Source organism: Myodes glareolus, chromosome 16 (assembly GCF_982192425.1).
Source record: "Myodes glareolus chromosome 16, mMyoGla1.1, whole genome shotgun sequence".
Taxonomy (NCBI): domain Eukaryota; kingdom Metazoa; phylum Chordata; class Mammalia; order Rodentia; family Cricetidae; genus Myodes; species Myodes glareolus.
Genome location: NC_142041.1, coordinates 38,745,651 through 38,757,533, shown reverse-complemented (window position 1 = coordinate 38,757,533; position 11,883 = coordinate 38,745,651). Strand labels below are relative to the sequence as shown.

The 11,883-nt window shown below is 48.3% G+C and overlaps 1 protein-coding gene across 3 annotated transcripts in view; it reads right to left on the bottom strand.

Moving 5' to 3' along the window:
• Mob3b (MOB kinase activator 3B) overlaps positions 1–11,883 on the bottom strand; it is a 197,822-nt gene that overhangs the window by 6,051 nt on the left and 179,888 nt on the right. The gene's annotated exons all lie outside the window — the stretch shown is intronic.

Genomic DNA, 11,883 nt, shown 5'->3' with positions numbered 1-11,883 from the left:
GGGATCCCAAATGGGCCATCCTTTCTCCTCCTTGAGACTCTGCATAGGCTGACCTTCTATCTCATTCCGTTTCTACCCTCTTTACCTGGATACCAGCCATTCCTCTTTCTAGTTCAGACAAGGTGACATCCATCGGCTGAAAGACCTCATACCCACCTTTGGAGGTGATCACGCCCTTCACCTGTGCACACCTTGACTGTCATGGAGGGTGTACTGACTTTGGTACAGTACCAATGATAGCGGTAGTTTCAATGATAACAGCTCCCCTAGGGTAATATGCTTAAATACTTTGTCCCAGTTGCTGGAACTATTTGGGAAGGATTAAGGGATGTGGGCTTGTTGGAGAGGTGGTCCCACTATAATGAGAATCATTAAATGGCAGGAAGAAAGAGCACCCATTACATCCCCACACAGGCTTTCACCTGGGTTTGTAGCCCTACCCTTCTTACAATGCTGGCACAAGGGAGTTCTTCCTTCGCCTTTAGGACCAGTGTGGGCTGCAGGGCCGGAAGAGCCTGGAGCTTGTCAGCATTGGGGGAAGACAAGACTAAGCCATCTTAATTAGGTGGGAAAGTTCTGAGTTCCACTTGCTGCAGGATGGAATCAGCTGCTACATCTCCTGAATGCTGGCCTGGGTCATCCCAGACAATAAAAGAGCAAACACCGGCGTCAAAGGAGTCAGTGTGGGAGTGGCCGGGTGTTCAGAACGCTGTTTGAAAACCATATAGTCTGTGTGGGTTAAAGAAATAACACACAGAGTTATCTAGGTGCTTTCACATTCCTTATTACACACGAGCAATCTCATACTGCGTGACAGCCAGCAAACGAATCCATATGCAGAGCTCCTAATGATCATCTCCTTGTGCATACACTTGAACCACGTAGTAGGGGGCGGGGCTGATGTTCTCAAAGACTCCAGTCTCCGAGGGAGGAAGAAATGTGGTGGAGCCCAGGCTGAAACAACATCACTGCAAGTATTTCTTTACTGAGAAAGACACGAAGCATGTTGGAACCAGGTTCAGACATGTTGCAATCCCACGTTTCCCCCTTTTTATCCACCCACCAGAATTCTAAGAGCATCTTGTCTTAAGAGAAATGTCTGTTTGCGGGGTCATCCTCTCTAACTCCAGGACAAGACATAACCCTCTCGTCCCCCTTTAACAGCCACAGCACCCATTTCCACCAGTGGCTAGTCCATCATTGACTTCGTTTCTGCCTTCTGGATCATCCCATCCAGGATCCTAGAGAAATCGAGTGAGCAGGGCTGTGGCTGCTATTTACTCTTGAGTCACCAGGGCCTGGGAATCCGGCTTCAACAAAGGTTTGCTCAATCAATCAATGCATAGGCCCCCAGTCTCTCCACCTATAAGATGTAGTGTGGTAGTGGGTAGATCAAGGGACGTGTAAATGGATTAATAGATGCACAGATTCAATACATAGTAATTTCCTCCTCTGATCGCTATAGTGATGGGGTTCAGAAGCACAAACACGACAGCAGCCACTTCTTGCTGGCAGGAAGCAGCCTGGGGAAAGAGTTTTCTGTTAACAAATACCCTGCATGGATCTGAAGTTTAAAGGCAGGGGAAGCTGCCCAGTGGCAGTGGAGACGTGAGATTGGCCCAGGGAGCTGGATGTGTGCTGGGGCAGAAAGCTCATGACCATGGCAGGGTGTGGACAACAAGAATACAGACATGCCAAAAGAGCCAGGCACCTGCAGCAAGAAAAGGAAATAATCCAAGAGAAGTGCCTCCACCCCCCCTCAAATCTACTGTTCCCTTTTCAAGTTTCCAGAGGCTCTTGAAACTGGGTACAGTGGTATAACAACTGTAATCCCAACACTAGGGAGGCAGAAGCAGGAGGATTACGAGTTTGAGGTTAGCCTGGGGTATAAACACTCAAGGAAATGGAAAACAAAACCAAAGGTTCATGTATTTTGAGTTAGTATTTAACAACAGATGGTGCATTTGAGAGAGAGAGAGAGAGAGAGAGAGAGAGAGAGAGAGAGAGAGAGAGAAATTCCAAGGATAAACCCGACTGCCGTTTTGTAACTAACCCTATACTTATAGGCAAGGGATCAGTGCTCCAAGAAAGAGAGGAAGGAACTTCCGATGAGTGCCCACGAAGTGCTCAGTGCTTCGGGGTGGCCCTGTCATGTGTAAGCAGTCATCTGAGAGGGAACCACAACGGTTGTTTGGCAGAGGGATCCTCCTCTTGGAGCCGAACTGGTTTGGTTCAGGGGAACTGCAGCTTAACCAGGGGCAGGTGCTTCTAAATGGCTAAGGCCTCTCTTGCTCATACCCACCGCTTTGCGGTGACACCCTGCATGCAACCCTGGCTGCGGCCTCGAGAGACACACGCGCACTGTGCTGACAAGGCCAGAGAGTTAGAAAGAAGGACGGCGTACAAAACCACACGGGAAGGGGCACGTGTGGGATTCAAACTGAAGCCAGGACTTTCCACACGACAAGGGGATTTAGCTTAAGGCCTCTGAGCCAGTAATAAATATGCATTGGAGTGATAACTTGGAAGTTAATTGACTCATATATTAATTATAGATGGCAGCAAGTTATTTCTGAATTTTTTACCTGACTCCATCCCCCACCCTTGGAGCTGCAATCCTGCAGTTTCCTTAGGCCAAATCAGGCTTTCTGCGCCCCTTCCTGCCCTCTTCTCCCACCTTCCCCCAGAGCTTCCCGTAGTCCCATAGCTCCTTTAGATCCTCAAGGCTTTTGTGACACAATTCCCCAACCGTTTCCTGTGGATGAGATCCCTCCTTCTACAGCTCGGGTGCTCTTTCTCATCTTCTCTGAAAGCCCTGGTACCAGGCACCTAGTCTCTCCTATGCTGAGCCCCATTGGGTGTGGTGAACTGACCACTGAGTGGCTTGGTCCTTGCTGGTTTCCTCCCTGAGTCCTGGGGACGCCCACCAGGACGGGCTGCAGTGACATTGTCCTTTTCTCTCATCCACGGGAACATGTCAAAACGCTAGCTAGACTGATATCAGTTTGAATTAGTAGCTTCCGTAGGGGGGAAAAAGCATTAAAACAGGAGTATGGACGCTTAAAACATGGAAGAGTTTCTGGAAAAAGTGGAGGGAGGGTGTACACATTCAGAGAGCATACGGGAGACCTTTGACTCAGGCTGTGGAGAGTTAGCACTGGGCCTTTTCTCACCACAGTGTGAGTCCCAGCATGCAGAAGAAAAGCTTCTGTGATGCTCTTAAATTCCTCCAGGGAAACCACGGTTGCGACCACAGTTATCAGTTGGAAGACACTGTTCTTGGATCTGCAAGATGGCTCAGCAGGTAAAAGTGCTTGCTACCACACTTAAAACGTGACTTCGAGACTCACACTGGTGGAAGGAGAGAACTGACTCTTTCAGATTGTTCTCAGACCTACATAAGCTAAGTGCTCATATTTAATTTCTCAAAGTACAGACTTCAAGGCTGTATTCTACTACTTTGCCACTTGGTGGCACCATCGATCCGTTTAAAAAAAAACCGCTCTCCAGGCACGAACTTGGCTTTCCTCCTTACTGATCCCTCCGCCAACTAATTAGCAGGGCCAAAGACACTCCTTCATTCCTTCCTCAAGGGGAGCGGGCTCAGGGAACTCTTTTAAGGAGACTTCCCCATTGCTGATCCTGCGGAATGTCACTGTATATAGCAGGCCGTCCAAACCTGCAGCATGCTTAGGGCGGTTTCTTCAGGGGAGACTTTTCTGGCAAGTCTCTGGCAAGACACTCTTTTTGGCTTGTTTAGGAAGAAAATGGCAGCATTTGGAGGTTTGTGTGTTTGTTTATTGGCTCGGCTATTCCACTCCTGGGCACACAGATACAAGCACATTCCTGTTCACTGCCGCTCTATTCACAAGAGCAAGGAAATGGAACCAGCCTAGATGCGCGTTAACAGCTGAAGGGACATGGAAAATGTGGTGCATATATACAAATGGAATTTTATTCGGCTGTAAAAAAAAATGGCATTGAGGAAATTTGTAGAAAAATTGGTGGATTTGAGAATTAAGCAAGATGTCAGAAAGACAAATACCCCATGTTTTTTTCTGATACACAGTTCTTAGCCCATAGTGTGTGTGTGTGTGTGTGTGTGTGAGAGAGAGAGAGAGAGAGAGAGAGAGAGAGAGAGAGAGAGAGAGAGAGAGAGAGAGTTAGAGAGAGAGAGTTAGATAAAGTCTAACAGGCTAGAGAAGATACCAGAGAAGGTAAAAATAGGAGATGAGGAAGGTCAAGCAAGGGTGGGCAAAAGGACACTTAGGAAACTCACTGGGGAGAGGAGTTAGAGCTACAATCAGGAGTAGCAGGGAGGATGGGGGATGGGAGGGGGAGGCCACTACTGTTTTGCAATAATGCTAATTTAGAATATTAAAATATTTATTTCCCCCCTTTTTTGTTTGTTTGTTTGTTTTGGGGACAGGATTTCTCTGTGTAAAAATCCTGGAATTCTCTCTATTATTCTGTCTATTATTGAGACAGGTCTCATTATAACCCCTGATTGGCCCTAAACTCACTGTGTAAAGAACCAGCCTGGCCTTGAAGTCACAGAGATTCCTGTTGCAAAGAGAGGGCCTGCTTGTTTTTCCCAGCCGCCTGGCTAGTTTACACCCGAAATAACCACACAGAAACTGTGTTCATTAAATCACTGCTTGGCTTATTAGCTCTAACATCTTATTGGCTAAATCTTACATCTTGATTTAGCCCATTTCTATTAATCTATGTAATGCCACGTGGCAGTGGCTTACCAGGGAAGATTCGGCATGTCTGATTCTGGCGGCTCCATGGTGTGTGTCTCTTTCTCCGCCTTTCTTCCTCCCAGCATTCAGTTCTGTCTTCCCTGCCTACCTAAGTTCTGCCCTATCAAGGGCCCAAAGCAGTTTCTTTATTAACACATTAAGCAATACAAAGACAGAAGGACATCGTGAGTCCCAAGCTAGCAAACATCTCACCTGGAAATGGAGTTTACATAAAAGAGGTACCCCATCTTATCACCCCTCCTTCCATACCTCCTGCCTGGGAATCAGAGAACCTGTCTACAGGCTTCCACCGTGAACCCCTCCACCTTCAAAAAGCATAAGAAGGGGCTCCCTCCTGTTGTGTGGGTTCTGATTTTCTTTAGAGACCCCCTACTATGTTTTCTGTCTCTGGTGCCGAGACCTCAACTTTCCTTGGAGCCCTGCCACGCCGCTGGCATTCTGTCTGTCTGTCCATGGGGTTATAACTGTCCTAATCCTTATTCCTTAGTCATGTGTCTTTTCAGACCTCCCACTTCATCCAAAACTTCACCTAGATTAGACTGGCTCCAAACTGAAGCCACTTGCCCAAGTCCACACAGCTTCAGAGTGGCTTTCAGTCCAGACGGCGGTGACTGGAATACAAGCAAGCTAACCTGATACTGTTCCCGCTATTCCACTGGGGGAGGAGGGATGCAGCTTGTGACTTCGTTGGTTAAAATGCTTCAGGGGACACAAGAGCCACAGCAACTTGAACTCATGCTTTCTTTTAATCCACAACGTTCTGCTGACTGTGAGGGACGAGGAGGACGAGGGAGGAAGAAATATTACCAATAGCAAAAACAGCCGAGGCAGAGAAAGCAGAGAGAGCAGAAAGGAAGGCGGTGCAGAAAGGTCACCCTGTGCGTACACTTGGGATGCAAACTGGGAAGATGGCCTTTAAGCAGATGGCTCTCTGATTCCCAGGCAGGACGTAGGGAAGGAGGGGTGACAGGATGGGGTACCCCTTTCATGTAAACTCCATTTCCAGGTGAGATGTTTGCTAGCTTGGTACTCATGATGTCCAATTTCCAGACCAATCTGAGCCACTGAGGGAGACCCTGTTTCACTGAAATGATGGTGATAACTGATGATGATGGTGGTGGTGTTAATATTTCAGTCATAGAAATATTATCCGTCGGTGTCAAAATCGTCTCACAATACTAGCAAACAGAGGCCACTTTCAGTTTTAAAAGTTGAGATCAGACAAGGAATTGTGTAGCTTACACAAAGCTTAGGCTGTTTTCTCCACCCCCACCTTCCCTACAAACACCAGGCTAAATCACTGAAGCTTCATTTCTAAAGTTAAATGTGACTTCCAGTGGGTGTCTTGTTCTGTCTCCCCGTTTATTGCTTTTTAAGTTACTAGGAGCTCTTTTATTTTTAAGGCAAGAAATAATATGAGTATTAAAAATACCCAAAAGTCCAGAGACTATGCCAAGAACAAAAATATCAGAAATTGAAAACATAAAAACATACATAATTTCATTTGCCCAGCTATAAACTCATGTTGGAAATAAATTATGTTTGTAACGACCTCAAATCACATATACTACATATGACTTGAGAAAACATCCTTCATCACTTAGCAGTGTACGCTAAGAGATACACAATATACAATTCAGGTTAAGGCTAACTGTGTAATGAATTCCAAAGCTAGCAGAGAGCTAGACGATGGGGACCCAGCGAGTAATGCCTTGGGGTCGTCATGTAAGCTGTCTGAGCATCTGCCAGGCACCAAGGAGACCCGGGGAAGCTGGGTGGCCTGGCTGTTTGTATGGAATTGGATTTAGCCTGTGAGCCCCACCAGGACCAGCTTCCTCTGCAGGCCTAGTGTGGAAGCTGTTGGCTGTGGAGAATGAGGCTGATAGGAGGACCAGCTTCCTCTGCAGGCCCAGTGTGGAAGCTGTTGGCTGTGGAGAATGAGGCTGATAGGAGCGATGGATCCAAATCCTGGCTTTGTTTCTACCAGAAAGTACATTTAAAACAAGATTTATAGCTGGGCAGTGGTGGCACGCGCCTTTGATCTCAGCGCTTGGGAAGCTGAGGCGAGCGGATCGCTGTTTGAGCCCAGCCGGTCTGACTGTCCTGGAACTAATTCTGTAGACCAGGCTGGCCTCGAACTCACAGAGACCCACATGACCCTGCCTCCCAAGTGCCTCGATTAAAGGCATGTGCCACCACCGCCCAGCTGGTCCATTTCTTAGAAACTTAAGCGTCTCTACATTGAAAAAAAAAACAAAAACAAACGTCCACATTATGTCCATACTATACCTGTTTATCTCATTCATTAATTGCTATCCCTTCTACTCCCAAAAGCATGGGGATTAGAAATATTGTCCATCTTGAAAACCCTATTTCTGCCATGGGTATTCCCTCCCCTCTTTTATTGCCCATTGTTGCCCAGAGCTCTCTTCTAAGACTGACCTACTTTCTCCCTAAAGATGGTTCCTGGTCACACCCACTCATCCATACTAGTATTAGCCAGAGGGAGGTCATTCCTGGCTGCAAACAAAGGTAGGGTGCCTCTGGCTATGTGAGAGTCATGGGGACATTGGTGTTACAGTATGGCAGAAAACAGGCGGATGTGATTTTGGGTGCTATAGAATCAGACTAGACTTTCCCTTAGCCCCAAAGACTCAGAAGGCCTTGCTCTGCCATGCTACCATGCAGTCACTGCAGTGTGCATCCAAGAGGAAGAAGCTGTGCCCTCTCCTCAGTCCCTGCTGGCTCTCTCAGCGGCACTGGCAAGGGAGACACTGTGCGGGCCTAAACAGACACGAGTAGCCCGCACATCCCTTCTCTCCTTCATGTGGGATGTACTAGCGACTTTGCACCTGGTCTACAAGGACCTCAGTATCTACATTCCTCGCATCATGGCAGCCTGATACATGCGTGGTCTCTGCACTTGTTCCTTTAGTACCCAGAACACTGCAGTTCATCCTTCCAAGCCCTGCTTAGAGTCTTGTGAGCTTCTAAGTCTAGGCCACCTGGATGGGAGATAGAACAATTCTCAAGAAAGAGAAGAGATCCCATGGTGAAGGAGGAGGAAAGGTCTCAGGGTTGCTAAGCAGTCTAAGCAGGCTGCCGGAAAGCTGGCGAGAGGTGAAGAGAACGCCTGTCAAATGTCAGCTGCCGGCTAGAGGGACGTACTCAGAGAAAGAAAAAAGTTAAAAGTGAACAAGCAAAACATAAAACACCCTACACAATCTCCTAGCCAGCTCCCGCCCAGCCTGGAGGCAGGCAGCGGCTTGGCGGCGGGACCACAGCTGTCCAACTGAGGCTGGCTTCCACTTAATGTGGTGAGGATTTCTCTTCTCACTTTTCAGAACGCAAGGAGCTGTGAGGACCAGGGGAAATAACATTGGTTTTTGGGCAAATACCCTCGGCAGTTCCAGAAGCCAAGTTTCTCCCACCTCACTTCTGGGAATACATGGGTAAGTCCATGGGATTTGCTTGTCCACTGTGCAGGGTGAGGTGTGCCCGGCTGTTTTCATGATACCGAGGGAAGGCAGAAACACGGTAACCTGCCAGGGTGAATGTCTGTCATTTCCTTCTCCGAGCTCAGAGATCTTCCTTCTGGCCCCCAAGCAGGCAGACTTTCTGGCTGGAAGCTTCTGTTTAATTGCAGTCCAAATGATCAGCAGGTAATCCCAGATTATGGGGCCTAAACATTTGCACATAACTATTTTTATGATGCAACTATGCCCATGGAACAAGAACTCGGAGGGGGAGAAAAAAAAAGAACTCTAGTAGGAAGTTGACACCAGTCACTCTAACATATGTACATGTACACGCACGCACACACACACGTACACACATACACACATAAATATACACACATACATGCACACGCATATACACATGCACATACACACATGCACACATACATACACACACAAACATACACATGCATACACATACATACGCATACACACACATACACACATGCACACACACAAACACACACATACATGCACACACACGCACACACAAACACACACATGCACACACACATGCAAACACACACACACACACAATCACTTGGCAGACAGCGACGGGTGATGAGTAAAGCAGTCTAAGGAAGAAGGGGTGATGAGAAAGGACACAACTAGTCAGCAAGCGTCTCGTGTCCTCACCAGGCGCATCTATCTTTCCCTACGTGCCAGACACCCAGACACTGTCTGCGCTGTACAGCATCATGCAGGACGTCACGGTGTGTGGTCTTCATCCCACTCTGCAGAAGGAGCCGAGGGTCAGCATTTTGGCATAGTCACGTACACAGTCACCAGGACAGCCAGTCTGAAACTTCTCCGTCTGTCCTTCTCGCGGGTCCATCGCTGTCTCCCTAGGCCTCACGCCTTCTGAGTCAGTGGCCACCGCACATCTGCACTAGCCACAGAGTGGGGCCACTCCCTGGAAGCCCAAGGTCAGGCCTGCTCCCCTCCCTGGCGAGCATCCCAAAGTCTGAGACTGCTGAATAAATCAGAAGAGTCAGACTACAGAAATTAAAAAAACAAACAAACAAAACCCAAATCCAAAATGCTCACAAGACTAGAGGAGATGCAGCCAGTGTGTCAGAATTAAAAATGTCCCTTCTGGTGACTTGTAGGGATGTGGGTGGTGACGGAGCCAAACAAAGTCAAAATAGCAATGCAGCAGGCGAGAGCTCCCTGAGCGGAAAGGACAATATTTGATTAATTCTGTTCCTAGCCACCCACATTACTAACACAGAGGGTGTTTCCTTTACACCAAGGTAGGTGTGAGCATGGGCATATACATGCAGGCCCTCAAACAGAAGTATGGACAGATAAACACACATACCCGCCACCCACCAAGAAGACATACTCATAACCGATACAAGAACCAAACTGCTTTTCTTTTCCCAAGCCCTATGCGCATTAAAAAGAAGTGACGTTATGTAAACACAGTCGTTGCTTGGTTTACACAGATTCACAGAAAGGAAGAGCGGCAGAATTTTTGAAGCGCTCTCACAGAACCACAGGGTTATGAGAACACGGCTGGGTGCCTCCTGCCAGGAGAACAGGATGGCTACACCAGCGAAAGGAGTCTTAGAATCCCGCGGGGGAAGGGAAGCCCTTGAGCTCCATGCCTGTGGAGGATGACCTAGGTCAGGTCAGGACTATGGAGAATCAGGAGCTTAGCCTGGCGGTGTTGTTGAGGAATTATCTAGACTAGGTCAGCTGAAGGGGAGAACCCACCTGAATTGTGGGCAGCAGCACCATTTCACTCGCTGGCGCCTTGGGTTGAAGAACAAAGGAGAAAGCCAGCGGAGCAGGAGAATCCATCACTCGCCGCTTCCCGACTGGGGGTGACTGCAATGTGTCCAGCTGCCCCAAACTCCCTCAACCCCACTCCCCTACATGGTGGAGGGCACCCTTGAACCCTCCTTTCCTTCAGTCGCTTTTGTTAGGTGTTTCTTCACAGCGATAGGACGGTAACTAAGATACTGGGTCATGGCGTCATCACGTTCTGACGTATGGTGTCATCATACTTTGTTCTCAAGACTCCGCCCCCACACCTAGCGTGCTTTGCGGCAGCATTTTTTTTCTAGCATTGTGACTTTCTCTGTAGAGTAACCCACCCGGCTCTTCCCCTCACTGAGACAATACCAATCCCTGACCAGGACATGACAGTGACCAGCCACGATCTTTTTTTCTGAGCAATGCTACCCGTGACCCAGCCTAGCACCTAAGCTACCCACTGCGGCTTTTACCTATGGCCTCTCCCAATTCCCATTTCCCCTTGCTCAGTTTCCTCACAGTTCCCTAGGGGGTCAGTGGTGTCTGGTGTTTATTTCTCCGGTCATTGCAAGAAGCCATCTTGGCTGTCCCGGAGCTGTGGCAACTGGAGCAGAACAATACAGTGGTCGCAGGGTCTATCTATGCGGCAGTCATGGAGTCACTGACCCAGGTGAGGAGACCCTCGCCTGGGATGCTAGCTCGTATTCCCTCTTCCAGCTACATGACTGCTAAACTACACACAGGCGGCACTTCTAATTAAAAGCAGGACTCTACAGTAGCTTCCATGAAGTTGCCACCCATGATGGTGTGGTACTTTGGAGCAATTCAGCTGTTGGGCTGTCACGGATGCTCCTGTAAGAGACCACACCCACCTGTGCTCTGTAAGAAAGTTCAATAAACTCACTGGTCTTCGCAAGCTGGACTTTGGTGAAATAGTGCTTGCGATTGTCACTGGTTCTTTTCCGGGACAACTGGACGTTCTGGTGTCTGTCACAAGTCTAGCTTCCTCCTCCCACACACTGCATTCACCCCCACAGCCGGATTGGCTCCTACAGATGCTCAAAAGGCTCCCATATTTTGAGGGGTGAAACAGATTTCTACACTGCTCAGTGTTCACCTATAGGGGCCTCCCAAATCCCAAAAGCCGGACCTGGGCTTTTGTCATTGGCTTTCCATCAGCAACCAGAAAGACACCGGAAGCAGAATTCCATCCCCTAGGGGGCAGCGGCAGACACCAGGGTTTTCATGAATGGAATCAACTTTAGTGAACGTCAAGAAGCCCTGATCAGTCACCGCGGAAGTTTTCTGAACTTTCGGAGCACCAGCACTGGTGCCTGGAGGAAGAATTTACTTCACTCGGAAAAACAAAAAGTCTCAGAGAAGCCATCAACCTCCTTGAAGGCATTACAGGATGGAACCTGCTAGTATGTCATAAGACCTGTACGGGGTGGCCGATGAAACGTGGGGGAGGGGCCTCTGCCTTGGTGAGCTCCTAATTTGTGAAGTTGGCAGTTTCTTAGCAGGCCCATGCCTTTGGCTGGCACAGTGTTGTTTAGACTGAGTAAAGAGGCCCAAAGCAAACTGAAAATTTCTCATTTTGATAGAATACAATCATCAGCTACTTCTCAATTTGCAGTGAGGTTATTTCCCAAAGAGCCTATCCTAACCTATAAACACAGTGAAAAGAACTTCACACGCCTGACCCACTGAACATCTGGGTTAGCAACACTGTGGATCACAGAGGATGTGATCTGTGCCCTGTTGCTCATGCATGTGCAAGCGCGCGCGCACACACACAAACACACACACACACACACACACACACACACACACGAAGA